Source organism: Protopterus annectens, chromosome 1.part0 (genome assembly GCF_019279795.1).
Source record: "Protopterus annectens isolate FY-2018-M chromosome 1.part0, PAN1.0, whole genome shotgun sequence".
Classification (NCBI taxonomy): Eukaryota; Metazoa; Chordata; order Ceratodontiformes; family Protopteridae; genus Protopterus; species Protopterus annectens.
Genome location: NC_056725.1, coordinates 1,654,370,013 through 1,654,389,212, shown reverse-complemented (window position 1 = coordinate 1,654,389,212; position 19,200 = coordinate 1,654,370,013).

Genomic DNA, 19,200 nt, shown 5'->3' with positions numbered 1-19,200 from the left:
TATACTATGACTCTTCCTACTAGTATGTTTTTATAGCATTTGTAGTTGAGACAGGACCTTACATGTTTTTCCAATAATGCCTTTGCACATTTAATGTACTCAGAGAGCTGCCACACCTCAAAATTGTTCAAGGCTGGTTGTCATAGTTTCATACATTTATAAAGTTGCACTAATAAAAAAGAAACCACAGAAGATGTGGATCAAAACATAAACTGATAACCAACTAAATCCATACCAATGCAATTGTAGGAACACTCAATTATTTTATTAAATTCTTTACAAAATGATTAAGTGCTTTTGCTTTACATCAAGCAGAGCTTCATCAGAATTTAGTTTAATCACATTTGCTGAACAATTTAAACACCTGGCACAAGTGACGTGTCAAGCACATAACCTAAAAAATTGAATAAACCACATTTTAAAGAAACATCCATGCTAAAAGTTAATAAAATTCATGACAGAACAATGTTACAGATTCTAAAAATATCATTATAACACTGAAGTTTTAAAATCATCAGCCATAAATAGTGAACTAAATAAATATATTTCAAAATATGACTGACTTAAATTATTATTTTCCTTTATAAGTCATTCAATCAATAAAAAAAATAATAATAATAATAATAATCATGTAATTACCTGCAACAGATACATAATAATTAAATCCTGTTTTTTATTTTTCCCTTTGACATTCAGTCTAAGGTGCTACATTAATTCTTTCTGTTATAGACTTACTTGTCAATTGCTACATCTTTCTCCCTTTTTACATTATCAATAAGAAAAAATAAAAATAAAAAAAATCTTTCATTTAGTTTATGTTCTGCCTTACCCACATAAAATGCTTGCCACAAAAGGCAAGTGGATAAATAAACCACAGATTTTGTATTGCAACTACAATACCCTGGGTAAGAAATTGATCTTTTATAAGAAGATACAAAATTAATATAATGTACCTACACTGACATTTTGCCTAGTAAGTTTTTTGATTACTCATAACTGTGATACAGACACTCTCAAAAAATGTTATATTTCTATCTTTCTCAAATACAAATAGTAGTCTTTTCTCAATTTTGATTTAAATTTATAAGAGAAAGCTACACATTTGATTTACATATATTGTAGTTTTATTAACATCTGAAGACAAATGTCAAATCAGAGCCCTAGATATTTTGGTAATGCTCTCCTTCCTCTCATTTCCTTGTTTGGTAAGCATCCCAAAATTCATATTGCCTAAAATCGGTCTGAATTACGTTGATCTAGCTGTGCACATTTCTTCTTTTATCTTAGTTAACATCAATAAAGGGTAACCTATCACCTGAAATAATTCACATTTAAAGTGTACCTGTTTCTGAAACAATCCGTCATCATTCACCAGTCTTGAGAAAAGAACCATATGTCCTTTTATAATACTTCCTTTTGATTACTGGGGCGAAAACCATTATAATGTAAATGGGAATTTAACTAGTTAACTTTTCTCTGAATAGACAGTTTAAAATCATTTCAAAATACTTTTTGTTAAATAACAAAATGTCTTTAAAAATCTTTCTTTTCATTCTCATGTTTGTCAGTAAATTAAAAACAAGTAGTTTGTCCATGTATTCCATAAAGACTGTAAGTTCTAACTTGTTACCTTTCCACTAAACAAAAATATTGTCTAAAAATCTTTTGCACAAGACAATGTTATCATTAAAGACAGATTTAAAATGTACTACTTTTCCCAAATATCTAACATCAAATTTGCATGTATGGGGGCTGATGCTTCTCCCATAACAATGCCAATCAATTGGTGAAAATACTCACCCTTGAAGTATAAATAGCTATTACGTAAAATTACATCCATAAAATGCACAACTGTACTGGACAACATTGTAAAGTCAAAAATAGAATGGAAAAACAGTCCAAAACTAAATTATGCATAATGCAGTTTAAATAAGTTTAATGTCAATTGTAACTATAATAAAATCATTACTAAAGGGAGCAAAAGTCAAATCATTAAGAAAATGTCAGGAATCTACAAAAGTGCGATTTTTTTACTGTAAAATATTCTTCAACATTTTGTCAACATAAATAGCCAAAGGCATTGTCTTGCCCCCACAACACACACACACACACACACACACACACACACACGCAAACACCAGCACAATAGATCTCAGTGGAGGACCTTCATTGATATTAAGTCTTAGAGTTTCTGAAATTGCAGGAATCACTGTTTTTTCAACTTTTAAAAATAAACCTTCTTCTGTTATAAGACTTCCATGCAACAAATTCCAGAAAAAAAAACAAACAATACATTTAAGAGTATGCCACACTGATTTCACTTATTGAAACACTTTTGCAATGGTCATCTTCAAATAAGAGAGTCATCATTTTACTATTATATAAAATGCTGTTCATCAGTATTGCAGCTCTTCCCTTATGAGGTTTCATGATTCTCACATCTTTGTTGCCTAATTGGTTTTCCAAAAATTGATTCTCATCCAAAGTTAAGTTGCAATTGTAGTAAGGCGATCTAATACAAATAGATCTAATTCCTTCTTCACAGTGCTGCTCAAACACAACAATGATGGGATGAATTGGGAGATTGTACACACTTTTCTTCTCTAATTTGTCATAAGTACACTAGCCCATGTTCCTGTCATTAAAGAGCAAGTCAAATTTTAATTTTCTACAAAATAATTTCAATTCAACTAAAGCATCATATACGTTTGCTCTACTGGCATGTACAAAGTTAAATCATTTCTTTAAAAAGTTCATAATATGTATTAGTTAGTTCCAGTGAGCTTGAGTTGAAAATGTTAAATATGGAGAAAGATGCACCTGTAGATGACCAGTAGGGAGATTCTAGGGTCATATCTTCCATGCAGTGCCATTACTTCACTGCCCTCCTGTTGGCTGACAGTGGTATATAATTTTGTCTTCAGGATCGTTGATGTTTGTTGATGTTTGTTGATGCATCGACATCTCTGATCTCTGATCTCTGAGTCCTCCTTAATTCTAGAAAAATCTTCATGTGTATTTAAATTGTTTTGTAATTTATCATTGTGTTCTTTATCAACATCACTGTTGATCTTTTTGAATATTTGGAATTGGATATGCCTTCTTATTGCTGTAATCTACTTTATTTCATGCTAATTTTCATTCTTTCTTTTCTGTATATTCTTTGCTTATCTAATGAGCTTGAGGGAAAACAACCAGAGGTAAGTCAACCATTGCATGCTCAGCTAAAAAGGCCATAGAAGAAGAATCCCTGAGATGAGCGCTAATCATTCAGAAGATGATGATAAGAGAAAGAGCTAATTTCAGAGTTATAGCTAGAATAGTTTCAGCTTTTACTATACTAGGGGTAAGGTAATTATGTAGAAGTTGAAGAAAAGAATAAAATAAGGAATTTGCAGGATTGATATATGAAGACACTTATTTTGGCCTAGTTAGAATATTGTAGCCATTGACTCCAGGGATGAATCTGGGGGATCCTATTCATTCATCCAAAATAAGTTTTAATGTTGCCTCACATGTTCTACTATCTAATCTGTACAGAAAGCTTGTTCTGTTGTCAAGTGAGGTGCTAGGTATTCTAGTTGATATTTTTCAGCGAACTAGTTATTTAAAAGAGGTATTAAATTAGTTTTTCCCTTTAATGAAAAGGGATGTCACAAATAGCAAGGTTTCACATAACTTTGACAGCAAGGCACACATCACCTTACAGAAGTCTGTTGGCCACAGAAAATAAGGAACTAGTTGTTAGTATAGGCATGTTATAACATTTTTTTAAATATTATATTATTGGGTTACACAGTACTGAGGTATTTCTGATTGGGAGAGTTGCATAAAACTATACATGCCAAATGGAGCATTATATTCCATGATGGGGTGATATAGAGCAGAGTAATTGGGAAATTACATGCATTAGGATCTAGATGAGAAACCACTGTGGATGAGATGAGAGAGGTAACGGATTTTTTTGACAATATTGGAGATGTGCTGATTTAAAGATGGTTCATTGTACATGTAAATTCCAAAATCCCAAAATCACAGTATCAGCATTAATATGAATTCCAGTTTAAAAAGTTTTAACAAAGGTGGCTAGTCTATATTTCTTAGTATTTAGAGCAAGGCCTTAACTAGCAGACTAGTTATTAGTATGACCAAGGCCTTTCTTGAGTATTAGTGAATCAGAGGGGGAGTTTAGGATGATTCCCAGCTTGCATTCATCTGCAGGTTAGCTTATTTATAATATCAGAGCAGGAAGCTCTCTCAAATGCTTTGGCTAAGTCCAGATACAGTAAGTAATGTGGATGGGAAGCCCTTCACCTTGGGCTTTAGTGAGTTTTTAAAGAAGGTAATAGGATTAAAAGACAACATCTGCAGTTTACAAACAAGGACTGTAAAGGGTCTAACATACATGCATGTCCTTATCGATTAGTTCTACAATAATTTCCTCTGTGGATTTACAGGTAAGACTTGTGAGACTGATAGGGCTGTAGTTACCAGGAGCAGCAGAGGGGACCACCCTTATTGAAAGGTACAGCTATGATGTTCTCTATTCTTTGTGTACTTATCTTTTGCAAAGACTTTGACTGGATTTATTTAAAAGGGGCTTGGCTAGGTGATGTTTTAAGCTTATAGGTAAGCAGCTGGATAATCATATCTGCCTCCTTTGAGATGTTATATTTTGTTTTAGTGAAGATGTTTGAAACTTTGTCACAATTAAAGATGTAGAGTTGGTCTGAGCTGACAGTCAATGGTAATAATTCTTCTGACCTTGAGTGTTAGCAAAGTTGAAACAACATATGGCAGACCTGAACAATATTTGAACTTATGACTCCTAGTTTACAAGCCCAGTACTCTAATCCTTGAGCTATGGGTTAATAAATCTAATGCATGAAATGTTCACTGACTGCATTTGATAAAAGAGTTGAACCATAAGATCAGAGTGTGCCTCCAAGTTCAAGCAAACACTACCCTCAACCTGGGAGACAGCAGTGGAACATGAGCCATCATAACACCCTCTCCCTGCCAGGCTTCTTCTGTATCACAGCCAATAATTAATCTCCATTTGCCTGGACTGTAGTTAGGGCTCCATCCATCTGCATGACAGAGCCACACCAGAAAGACACATTTTCACTGGTGCCAAGTGCTGTTTACACATCTAATTAGCTATATAATCTGCCTGCTGTTAGATTAAACTCATGATTTCTTGAGCTCACTGTAATACAAAACCCTTATGTTTCTTCTTGTCAATACAATAACCCCCCTCTTCAAACTGGGTAACACACAGTTTCTCAGTTCTTCTCTAAACTATAAAAAAACAGAATAGTATAGTATGTCCCCAGAAAAGAAATAGAACTTCATTTTTGCAAGAACCAAAAATTCTCACTTTTCTATAAAAATGCTATGCAATCCTTATACAACTTTTCCCTCCCACCAGTTTAGCTTAATAACTCATCATTAAAAATGTCAAGTATCATATTCTTTTTACTTTATCTAAGTTTTCATAAAACATATTCTAAGCCATCTAAAAACAGTGTTGTATCTGAATGATAAAAATTCAAAGTCTGATTAAATTCCCTTAAATAAATCTTAGAGACTGTCTCCTACTCTCAAATAGGGAAATATCACCACAGCCAGTAAACTCCCAGCTTATTTCTTACATACTCCACAACCAGTTCTAATTTCTGATTTGTCACCACAATTTCAAATCTACTTTTCATTAAGAAAAATATTCATATACTGTTTATTTCAGTTTTGTATGCCACATGACAAAGAACAGAGAAGCTGGGAGGGACACATCCACAGGGCTGTTTCATCTGCTCTGTGATACAAACGTTTTATTTCAGTAAACTGTGACAGCTAAAGTTGTTTCATCGATATAAAATTAATGCTACTATAGACAAAAGGTGCCAGTTCTAGGATTATGACATTTGAGCTGGCAAATGTAAAGATAAAGTCGTTTTTGTGGATAAAGTGGAAAGAGGATATATTTGGAGTGTTGTCTCAGTGTGACAATAGTGTAGATCAAACTATGGTGAAAAACAGACTGTAAGTGAGGAATGTTAGCATGGTCCTTGTGGTCCTTGCAGTAATCATGTAGGATTTCAGGTACTAAACCCGTCAGCTTAGATGTGCCAGACAGCTGGAGTTGTGGGAGGTGTAGAATGGTGATAGGGTGATGCTATGGTACCACTGATCAGTGCACTGGGAATGTCAAAGGAAAAGGGTCTATATCATATGAGCGAATCGCACAAATTGCGAACTCTCATAATATCGAATGTACCAGACCTTGAACTTCCTATTGTGGGGGGCTGAGCCCCCCACACCTCTGCTAATTATATATTCCAAATCTGAGATCACACTACAGTGACGAAAGGGCAAATATCCCATTCTTCACTCTACCGCAATGTCAGAAAAATCACTTCGAGGTCCAGTACATTCGATATTATAAGTGTTCGCAATGTGTGCGATTCGCTCATATGATATAGACCCAAAGGTAAAGACTTAGAGATGATGAGTCATATGCTCTATATTGATCATCATTTGCTGACCTTGAGCAACAAAGTGAAAATAAGAAACTTTGGAGTAAACAATATGTTATAAGGGGAGGAAAGGTGAGATTGTCGGGAATTATTAAATTCAAGAAAGAGCTCTGGACTAGATTTTCAAAATGAGCTTTTGGTAGTGAGAACATGAACAAGATGACACTGACTTTGGTACAAAGAAAATCTGATAAACCACAGATTAAGTTGGTGCAGCTTGTCTCATGGTTTAAGCTAGAACAAAATTTGCAGATGACAGACACTAATTATCCAGTTGAGGTGCATCTCAAATTTTATGACCATGAATTTTTCACTAGTACTCTTTAGCAAAAGCAACACTTTTTAGATACGATCAGACATTATATTGCAGGTTGGCATAAGGGGTAATTTTTTTACCACACAGATACAAGATACAAGGTTGAATTCTGACCTCTAGCTTTTGAATAGGCTTATAATAGTCTGCAGATTGATAGTCTACTTTAATTATTAACATAATATATTACTGAGAGCAGTAAGGTACAATGTAAACATAAAATAACATGGCAGTATGTGGCCCCTGCAGCTTGAGAAAATGAGACATAATAATACACCATGTGAAAGCAAACAATTAGCTATACATTAGCTTTTCCAGTGCTATTAAATGTGCCTTTTTCAAATGGTACACAACATTTCATAATCAGAACACAACTATTTATGACTACAAAGTTAGCATATGCAAAATTGCAATAATCTCTGTGGCAGATTGGGATGGATATCAGAGAGACTAAACAGCCATTTAAGTCATCACATTCTGTGTCAGCAGTAGTCATGCACAGGGATGGAAGGCATTATGTGAAAAGTAACCTGTACAGCACACTGCAGCTCCTCTACACTTGGTCACAATGAAATTCTTTGAGCTTCATTTGCCAGAGGAAAAATAATTGAAAGACAGAACATTGAACTTGTTCACATCATTACCAAGGTAATTTCAAACTGCCTGTCAGAAATAATTCACTTACTTTTAAAGATTCCTCCTTTCTGTGAGTTAGTACAATCATAGAGTTAGGATCTATGAGTTTGTGGAGTGTGTGGGAACTTGTACCAACATCAAGGTTGAAGGGGAGCTTACCCTTTGCAAAACAATGTCTAAAGTTAAATTGTTCACCCTTCTGTGTGTGTTTTAGGCATTATTTTCTGGTATTATTGATCAATGGCTTTACGGAAGTCAATGATTCATAGTAGAAATGCTCACTGCTGTTCTCAAGCCAATATTGAGGAGTGGAGCAGTGGTTTCTCTTCTGATAGAGGCTAAGAGGGAAACCCTGTGGCCATGTGACTTCAGTTATGCTGGCTAGTGATTTCTGGGATGCCCCTATATCTGGATTCCTGCCTCATTGCTATGGGTTGACTCCTATCATTGCTGACTGAATCATACATCTGAGAAGCCATGGACATCCAGCTACCAGAGCCATGGCTTGCCTGTGATATCAAGCATGAATATAACTGATGTCTGTATAGACTGGCCTTTGCACCCAAATATATTACTTTGCCGTGTTCATCTTCCATGTGTTCCCAAGCCTTGTGTCACTCAATCTATGTTATTGTCCATTCCTCACCACCTCTAAGTGTCTACCTCTATCTGTTTATGACCATCTACAGTTCCCACGTTTGTGTCAGTGCCATTAATACCACCCTGCCTGATTGTGTCTGCATTCTATAATTGTTTGTGTTGACTCTTAAGTTGTTTTTCTCGCACAACATTTCCTCATTGCCTTCTCCAGCGGCCTTCATATTCTTATAAGACAAATGGTAGCATTTCCAAGAAACAAATATGCCCTGTCTTCATCACCATCTATTACTGGAATGTACCCTTGATTTACACAAGGATCTTAGTGGGTGTTTCAATGGATGTAATAACCTTCCTTCATCTGTCTAGCACTATGTATGTGTCAATGTTATTGCCTGTATGAGTGAACAACCTCTACATACTCGGGTATGTTTTCTGTAATATCAATCAGTCTGTTCATGTGAATTTTCATAATGTAACTCCACCAGTGCATTTGTGTAATTTCAGTTTTCATAATAATCTGGCTCCACTAATTTACTAAGTACTCCTTTTCACTATACACAAGCTCTGGCAATAAGTACTTTATGAATACCAGAAATTGTGGCCTGGATTCATGAAGTCCAGCTCATGTGTGAGATAAGTAGCACTGAGCAAGCAGTTTGCAATTCAGGAAACAGAAGTAGATGTAATGGATAGTTTCAAAACTCCTTCCCATTAGAAATTAAGATGCAGGGCATATTAAGGTGTTTAAGAAAAAGACTGATTTATCATTTGGTAAAAATAAGTATATTGGTTATTAAGAAGGTGGAAAGAGGCCACTACAGATCTCTTGTGAGGCCACTGGTCAGCTTTTAATCTTTGAATCTTTGAAAATAAGGGTTGGCAGTAGAATGTGCTAATGTTGGCCATGCTGGAGCAATTCAGATGTATATAAAACAAGCATGGACACATTGTGCATGCTTTAGTTTCAAATTCAAGTACATGCTTGAACACAGCTAAAAGAAAACTTAAAAAAAACATTAGGAGATAAACATTAGGAGTTCCTGCAGCCTTCATAAACCTGTATCTGTAACATGATCTGATACAAGATGCTGCTGCCAGACTATCACCCTAGAAGGCATAGGGTTGTTAAACCACATTTGTCCTACCATAGACTTCATGAAATTCAAACACTAGAATGGCATAGGGTGTACAGGCATACCATACAGGAAATTGTGGACATCTGCCAACCCCATCTGAAGCCCCATAGAAATTGTGGAGAACCCGTCCTAGCAGACACTAAGGTATATGTAGCTTTACATATTTTAGTTATAGGGACTTTTCAGTGACCTACAGGGGACACAATGGGGCTTTCACAGGTCTCTGCCTCAAGAATACTCCACCAGTTCCTCAGTGTTATGCTTGAACATATCTGGTCTCCACATACTGCAGAGGAGAGAGATACTGCCATGCAAAATCTGTATGTCATAGCCCAGTTCACTGAAGTGCTGGGGCCATAGACTGCACCCACATTGGAATACAAGTCTCACCCGTTGAAAAGGAAAGTTTGTTTGTAAACAGGAAATTATATCATTCCACCATCTCTCAGGTGGTTTGTAATGCAAAAGGTATCATCTGTTATGTGTGTGCAGGCCAACCAGGTAGTTTCCACAGCTCCCACATATGGCACACTTGTGTCCTGTATCAAAGGTTTTCAAGCAGTGACTTCCAACAAGGATATCTAGAGCAGGATATGCACTAGACCATTGTCTGACCACTAGTATGAAGAGGCTACACAACCCTACTCTGCAAGGTTACAACACTGCACATGCACAGACTAGAAATATCACAGAGACTGTAGTTGGCCTGGTCAAATCATGCTTCCTCTGTCTGGATATATGTGGAGATGCCCTGAATATTACCCTACTACATTTGCAAAATACTGACTGTCTATGCCGTTCTGCATAATACTATACTTGGAAAACAGTTGCAGCATGGTGCAGCATCACAAGGACTCCAGTTCTCAGCACTACAACCAAGGCCAGCTGACATAGATGAGGAATTAGATAAGGAATAAGCCAGTGGGGATGATCATAGCAGATGGAAGCATGTGCAATATATCCAGGTACTGACCAAGAGGCAGCAAATTGCACACACACACACACACACACACACACACACACACACACACACACACACACACACACACACACACACACACACACACACACACACACACACACACACACACACACACACACACACTCGCCACTTAAATAAATTAAGAGCAAATCAGATAAAAACAGTAACACTGGTGCATACAACCAAACCAGGCTTTGATTACCCATGCAATAGCTTGGCTGCTGTGAGCATCAGACATAGGCAACCCCAAGCTAGGTGTGTGTGTGTGTGTGTGTGTGTGTGTGTGTGTGTGTGTGTGTGTGTGTGTGCCTGCATGTGCATGTGTGTGTGTGTGTGTGTGTGTGTGTGTGTGTGTGTGTGTGTGTGTGTGTGTGTGTGTGTGTGTGTGTGTGTGTGTGTGTGTCTATGGAGGAAGGATTACAGGAAAGCAAGCCTGTTACAAAGTAATGGTGTGAGTGTGAGACATGGGATCATAGCAATGCTGTATTCTCAGAGTTAGTATCCCCAGATGTAATGAAGTCCATCGTGAAATTGTGTGTGAAGTGCCATGGTAAATTTGTGAATTACAGTGTGAGGATCTGCAGGGTCAGCACTATGCCCTGGTATCTCAGATAGGTGTGAGCTGTGCATGATAGATAGTCAAGATCATCATTAATGTCCATGACCATATGATTTAACCCTGCAGGAGTTGAACTGCTAGCTCCATGACCTTGGTAAGAAGTCAGAGTGCTACATGAACGTGAATGATGTTTACAGGATGAGCTGTCATCATGACTACATCCACAACCATAATCAGATGGATGATGATATCAGGGTGTGGTCAAGTTCAGCAATGATGTAGCAGTGGAATTAGTACCTCTACGGAAGCAGGATCTGGTACATCCACAACTACATTGGCAGCCATCTTACAATGGACCAGCAGACAGTTCTTGTGAGTGCTGCCCTTCTTCAAGGAGATGATCCATAACAGACATTGCATGGACCAGTCTGTCATTTATCCTGTCCAAGGCGTCACAGGCACACAGTTCATGCAGTCTTGTACATCAGAATGCATGAGATGCAGTACTCTGACTATCTGTTCTGAGACCCTGGTGGAATTTGCCTTTGCCTCTATGATGGTGTGGCACATACATTGGGTGGCAGATACTGATACACCAACCTCAAAGGGAAGTGTTAAACAAGCCTTCTCTGAGCACCTCTACTGACATACTTGTGTGGTACTTTACCCTTGTAAAGGCTAGGGGAAGATTCCACCTATTCTGCAATGGGGTTAACCACATTACCCTTGTCAACCATGTGTCCGTCAAACTATCCTTTCTCACATGGGTCTGGTCATGGGTATACATACTCATAATGACTGTATCCCTATTGTGGGAAAGAAATTGTGAGTCACAATTCCTGTGTCAGACATACCATCTGCAACCCTATACTGTGCCTGTTCATCACTGTTATCATCATCAGTAGCGACTGATCCTCTAACATCAGGTAGAGGAAGGGCCACAGTGCCAGTGCCAGACAAAGCCTCACCTGTGAAAACCCCAAGAAAGACAGAAAAATAAACAAAGTAGAAACATGAATACAGTATAATACATATGCCTGAGTAATTCAACCACACATGCAAATGCAAATAATCTTAGAAAGCACTATATATAATTAATTCCAAAAAGGTATGCCTATACTATGTGCAGGTGGTTATAGCACATCCATTCCAGATGTCCCTGGGCACACACATTTCACTTGACAGATGTGTTATAAGCATAAGCCTAATACAACTTAGAATAAATCGTAAAGGTGGACCTAATTTATATAGTTGAATGGCATTCCTGGGGCATCAATAGTGGAAATCCTCTAGTTGTCTTCCACCTCTACTCCAACATCACACACTACATTGTGAGACTCTCTTAAGCTGCATAGATCTCTTACATTTGAAAGGAACTCCTCCAGTTCAGTGAGCTGGGTTTGGAACATGACTCACCCCAGTAGCCCTTCACTCCCAAGCCACAGCCTTTGCTCTGTCTGTAGCTTTTTCATCAAGTCACTGGCCCTATGTTGGACCATTTGGAAGTTTCGGCCTTGGTCAGTCACATACTTGACATCAATCACCTGCCAACAGACATGGTCATGGAAGGGCTTGTCAGTGTGATGTGGATCTAGAAGCCATGTCCCACAGAATTAAAGGGTCTGTATTATGACTGCTTTCTCAACATTTGACAAGGGAGGTTTCTGTGAGGATGATCCCTTAGCTTTGGATGATGGAACCATATTCCTGTATTGATAGAAAAAAAAAACATTTTTATTTGACAAAAACAACACTCTATAGGGGTAGTACAGGCTGTTATGGGAAGCAGTATATATCAGTATGCAGTCATCACTTATTATTCTACAAAACCATTTGCAAAAAACAAGGCAAGCCCTGTAATATCCCCATATGCATTCACTTCAAAGAATAAAAGTCATAACTATAGAAGAGAACTGATTTCATGTACATAAAATAATATGTACAACTACTAGGCAGATAAAACTGCATAAGCCGAGACAGATGGTTAACATTAAAAAGCACATAATTCCTACAATTAAGACTAAGACTCATTTCTGAACAGCAAGAATGTGCTCGACCTTGACCATGACTGCAATACAAAGAGGTTATTATTTCAAAAACAAGTGATAGGTTACTCAGCACCCATTGCAAATAAGTTATCAACATTTACTATGGATGATTACGTACCGTGAAAGATTTCAGTTATCCAAAGCACTGCAAGCTGCCACGGTTGTCAGCAATTTTTGTTAGGCAGCATTTGAAAAAGCAAACAGTCTTCTCTAGCATGATAGAAGTTCTATAGCCTCACGTCCTGCTTGTATAGTGCAGATTAACTCCTATGAGCACTTTGAATATGCTCCTGTCATTATCATTTCCGAATCAAGCTGCATAGCATGCTGGGCAGATAAAAAAAACATGGTTCCTGCACAATGATGTGCCACACCCGAACAGTACAAGAGTGAGTATTAAGAGTTTGGCTAGGTCATGCCTTGCAAGAGTGCCTAGTACTTGTCTTTTAATTAGTTTTTCAACACCCCAGCTAATGAGACCAACACATACAGAGGGTGTGTCAGAGAAAAATAAAGGCTTACAAAAACGGTTTGAGTTATATTCACAGAGTTAGGCATGAACATTATATACATGTTTGTTTACATTTTATATTAAGATGAGGTGCCTATGCACACGTGAAATGAAGATTGATAAAGTGGCTGAAACATAGAGCATATACAACTTAAAAAGAAACTATAATACATTCCTTATACATTTTGCGTTGTGCAAAGATAATACAATGAAGTAATGCACAACTGTTATCAAAAAATCTTACCTTGCAAACAGTTTGTAACCTCACATCCATTAGCATCCTCAATTCTCCAATGATCACAATCACACAATTGTACTATGAGAGGAAAAATTACAACACAATAGCATGGGTATATTGCGGAATAAAATTAAATGTCAGAAGTACACTACTAAGCATAAGTGCTTCACATTATCGATTTCATTAAAATGTTAAGGTGGTGTAACACATTCATGATACCAATGTGTCATTTTGATGTCATAGGTCAGTGCTCAAATCTTGTGAAGATGCCCTTTACTCATACTCATCCCTCATTAGACCCATTATAGAATACAACACCCCATTTGGTATGTACCTCTCAAGACATCTGCAACAACTGGAAAGGTCACAGAAATACCTCACTAAAAGAATCACAGGCCTAAAGCAGATGCCCTATGCTGGCCACCTTAAAAAATTCCAGCTATACTCTTGTCGCATATCATCTATTCCAAGGTGATCTCTGCTTAACATACAAGGCCATGTCAAACCCAGAGCTGTTGGACATGCTACACTTAAAGAAATCCCAATCCTTCAGAGCCACACACTACAGGGATCTAAACCTTATCATCACAATAAACAAAACATGCTGGAGGGATAGGTTCCTGACCCAGAGTCTCCTTAGACTCTGGAATAGAGTGCCCATACATATCAAGCAGAGCACCTCTTTGGCCCTCTTCAAAAGGAACATTGATGATTGGATGGGAGAAAGGAAATTCACCTCGGGGATCACGTCAGTCGCCTTGCTAGACAGTGGTCCAGGAAAGTAAATAGTGTGAGAAGAAATAGCCAAGGAATTGTTATGGCTAGACTTGTATAGGCCCTAGGGCCGATAGCCTAGTACCAACCTATGAACCTATGAACCTATTTATGTGAAAGAACTAGGGATTCAGACTGTACACATTTTATGTTTAAACCCACACAGTTGACAACTTATCGCACTGATTTAGAAATAACACAACTATTTTTGTGACTTTAGCCTTTGTGAGACTGCTGGTATTGTGCATTTGTGCTAGTTATCAATATCCTTTTGTGAATGACAATTACAATCCTATGGCAAAAACTCGCCATTTAATTTCACATGAGCAGAAACTTAGATGTCAGTTATGCAAATGAGACTGGTGGCACTGTGCCTTACTACTTTGGACATTACTGAATGCAGAGAATTACTTTTACTCAGTTTCATCTTGAATGAATCAGCTTGTTAATGAAGTATGTTCTTACTAACAGCACAAGTGATGCAGGGTTTGAATCCACATTAAAAATGCCCCATACATACAGTAGCTCTCTACTTCACATATGTGTGTATGGCACACCTGATTTGGTTCAGCTGGCCACTCAGCATTAGATAGTTGTTGCTGCACATCCTTTATTATGTGACTATTCAAATTTATTAAATTTGTTCTCTGAATACAGTATTAGACTCTTTAAGAAGGGGATAACTATGGTGCTCTGCTCTCCCACCATCATCCTGCATGTTCTTTAATTATGATCTCCCTTGTGTTGTACATTTTCTCCACTGTCCTATCAATCCCATTTACCACCTTTGATCTGGTCATAACATAGATTCACAGACCAGACTCATGAACAGAAATGACCAATAAACAAAACTGTCTGTTGGGATCAAGCAGCACTGCTACCCATAATTATGTAACAATTGCTGCTGGTTCCCAACTTATGGCAAAAACTGATGATTTTTGTCTTTGGCTGCATTCATATGTTGCTCCACACACTACTATGTTCAGACCTGCTGCATAACAGGAAGCAGTCCTTATATCTATATGAGGAGACAGTCATTATTACATGTATAACAAACTACAAGTTGTAATATACTCCTGATGGGATCTATCAGTTATCTCTAATGTTGTGAAGTTTGATCAACACATAGTTCCTTGCTTTTTTCATTTGTAATGATTCTTTCAACTGTGTGATTTCTGCTAGATGAAATGTGACTTCTTGTGTGGTGTGCTCATGTAATGCACAAGTCTACAGAATGCTGAGTAAGACTGGTAGATGTTCGAACCCAACATTGTGAACAAATTTTGAAAAAGTTTTAATAGACAATATTTACAAGTGAAGAGAAAGATAGATTTGTCCCTCTCCCACCACGATCATGCTAATTCCTTAAGTATTCTATCAGTATTGTACCCTCTGCTTGCTCCTTATTTTCTGAAAACTCTACTTCACAGTTTTAAGCATGTCAAAAATAGATTCACACACACACACACACACACACACACACACACACACACACACACACACACACACACACACACACACACACACAATGTCAGAAATGGCTTAGAAACACATTTGTGTATGTGTGTACTTGTATCCAAAGGCACAGGATCCGAGGCTAAAGTTGAAAACACAATTTTTATTAAAACACGATACACCAATAAATCCAAGCGCTTTCACCCAGCTCCTGCCAGGCTTTTTCATTCCTTGAGATCTCCGTTGCTTATTTTAAAACTGTCTCGCTATGTTAAACCCATTTAACATAGCAAAACAGTAAAAAGCAATGGAGATCTTGCTTTCTCCGTTGCTTTTGGCCACAGCTCTGATGTACTGCATAGGCATGCGCAGTACATCAGAACTGCCGCGGATACCAGACAGCTGCGGAAGGGCAGCAAAGAGGCATTATACAATGCCATTATTTAAGAAAAGTAATTAGTTCTTTTCTTAAATAATGTCATAGTATAATAGCAATAACCTACTTCTGGGTGTGGGTAATGCCGGATTTACCCACGGTTGTCTTTGTTTGGTCCCTCGGGCTTCGCCCTCGGGACCAAACCACGCCAACCGTGAGTAAATCCCGCATTACCCACACCCAGGCGTGGATTATTGCTATATTAATACCAAGGTAACAGCTGTTGGCCCTTTTAAAGGAGCATTTTACATAGAAAAGAAGAAATATGATATTTCGGCATACAGAGATTTAGAAATACTCATAAATGGCTCTATGACATTCAACAATTGTAGCAGGCAGCACAAACTGTCAGGAGCATACTAAAATATATCAAATCAGGAAACAAAAGAAAAATTCTTATGCCACCATTTAATTTCATTTGAAAGCATCAGTGTAGAGTTAATCACAACTAAGCAGAATCCACAGTTGCTTAAACACATCAATAGAACTGAAGTTTTCAAAGCTACTCTAGAGAGTAAATAAAGATCAGATATAAAACAGACCTTTCAATTGTCCAGATTTTCACAGAATGTCCAGATTTTTTCCTCATATTTTTGGTCTGTTTCTCTTAAACGTTTTTTTTTTTTTTTCCTGGCAAAACACTGAGGACTGAAGTCTGTAAATAATGACATTCATTTCAGTTTCAGACTTCATATCCTTCAGAAAAATGCATTCTAATACAATTCCTGTTATTCTAGCAATTCTCTTAGCTTTTTAGACAATTTTTAAAATGTGTCCTTATTTTTGGCCCTTTGTCCTGCCATTATTTAGGTTTTTCCCAAATTTCCTTTGCTAAGAGGTTGAGAGGTAAGAGCATAGCTAGAAAGTTGTTTAACCCCCCCCATCTCTTTTTATTATGTTACAGTTAAATAAGGGATGGTTTGATTCTGTTGTAATCTTTTAATAGTGAGTACACACTCAACAATTTACTGATAAAATTTGTAAATAGTGATTTATATTTGAGGTTATACAATGGAACTTTACAAATGTCAAATAGGACTAATGTCAAGTATGTTGCAATGAGTAGTCTTGGTCCAGATAAAACTGTAGAAAATGTGACATTCCTGTATGATTACATGGCCATTATGGAAATATTTAGGGGGCTGTTGGGGTGAATGGATGGACAGAAATGATCATTATCTTTAACCTGTAACACATTTTACAAGTAGTGATCCTCACTTTGGCCCGACACAATAGAGGACATATCATAGCAATTCAACCTTGAAGAGACTAAATGTAGAGCCAAATAGCAGTGGAATTTTCTTTCTTTATCTAATCAGCCTTATATGCATAACCATTCAGTTATTTTCTTTAATCTCTACAAGGTTAGTGCATAGTGAAAAACAAGATATTCCCGTTGCATGCCAACCATTTACAATCAAAAAGCATTTTATATTTCCTGTGACTTTAATGTGAATTTTGTAATGGATTTGAAAGGAGGAAACACATAATGAAGGCCATGAAATTTTTTCATGTATCATTCCTCAAACAATATTGATCTCCTTCCCGTGATATTCTACTGGTTCTTGTTGGCAAAGTACCAAAGATATACACATCTGTACTCAATTACTAACTCATAATAACTATGTTTTGATAAAGCACTGGTAGAAACTTGAGAGGGGTTCAGAAAATTTTACAAAAGTATGGCACATATGCATGAATACCAGCTGAAACAGTAATGGCTATCATACATGAACTGGCATGCATAGCTTGAGCAGAAACCTCACATGGGGTGATACACTGCATTAGATAATTAGATTTTTTTTTCTGGCTTATAAAGTCCCTTGCAATCTATTGCAGTTGGTTATCCTCTGCATACACCCTTACCAATATATTTTATTATCAACATCACAAAGAAAAAACTGGATAACTTACATTGTTAGAAAACATTTCTATGACAGAGATTACATTTACTAAATATGCATCATCCAATTTGAATTATACCAAAACATCAAGCTCTGTTTAACTGTGGTTATTTATTTAATGAAAGACTTTGAAGAAATGTTACTATCAAAGATGAGTTTTATCAAAAAATTAGAAAGTGTAATTATTTGAGAAGATTTGAACCTCAGTTCATTTTAAAAGGATGTTTATTCCTGCTCTAAATGCCATTGTATGTGATAAGGATGTTTTACCATTAACACAAATACACATGCCTACTTCTTTTTGTAATCTTTTCCTGATGCCTACCCTGCAGTTCTAAAGATTAATAAAACAATAAAATGCTATTCAATCTGTCTTAAATATTTCTCTGTTTAAGTAGCCGAGGCTTAAGACCTTATTGTTATGGAAATATGTGTACACTCAGTGGGCAGCTTATTTAATGTTAGAGTTTCTTTCTTGTTTTGTTACATTCAGTGACTATTCACTCTCTTTAGAGTGGTGGACTTGTTCGAGCTACAGTTCATTTGCCACAATCTTTGTATTATAACATTTTCTGCTGTCTTTTTGTTGTTTGTAACCCTTATATAATATTTATGTTCTATACACTCAACTTAACTGATGTGCTGTGATTCACTTAACATTAAAGGAGAAATGTTATAATTTTGCAGATTTAAAGTCTTTCTCTCTCTCTCAAATATTTTGCCATTTCTTCTCAAATAGCTGAATAACTGCAACCATACCTCTCAATCTCTCAGTGCAACAAATCTGGACAAAGCCAGAAAGAATGGGGGGATGCACAAAAATAGGAACAGCATGTAAATATTTCTCCCATAAACTTAGAAATTTGCTGGAATAATAGGTGTTGTATTATTATCTATTTTCTGAAGTATATAAAGTCTGAAACTTAAATGTCTGTCATTATCTTCAATGATTTGCCAGAAAACTACAAACTTTATGAGGAACAGACCAAAAATATGAGGTAAAAATCCTGGACATTCTGGAAAAAGTTGTACAGTTGAAAGATGTGACTGCAAGCCAAAATGAGTATTGCCA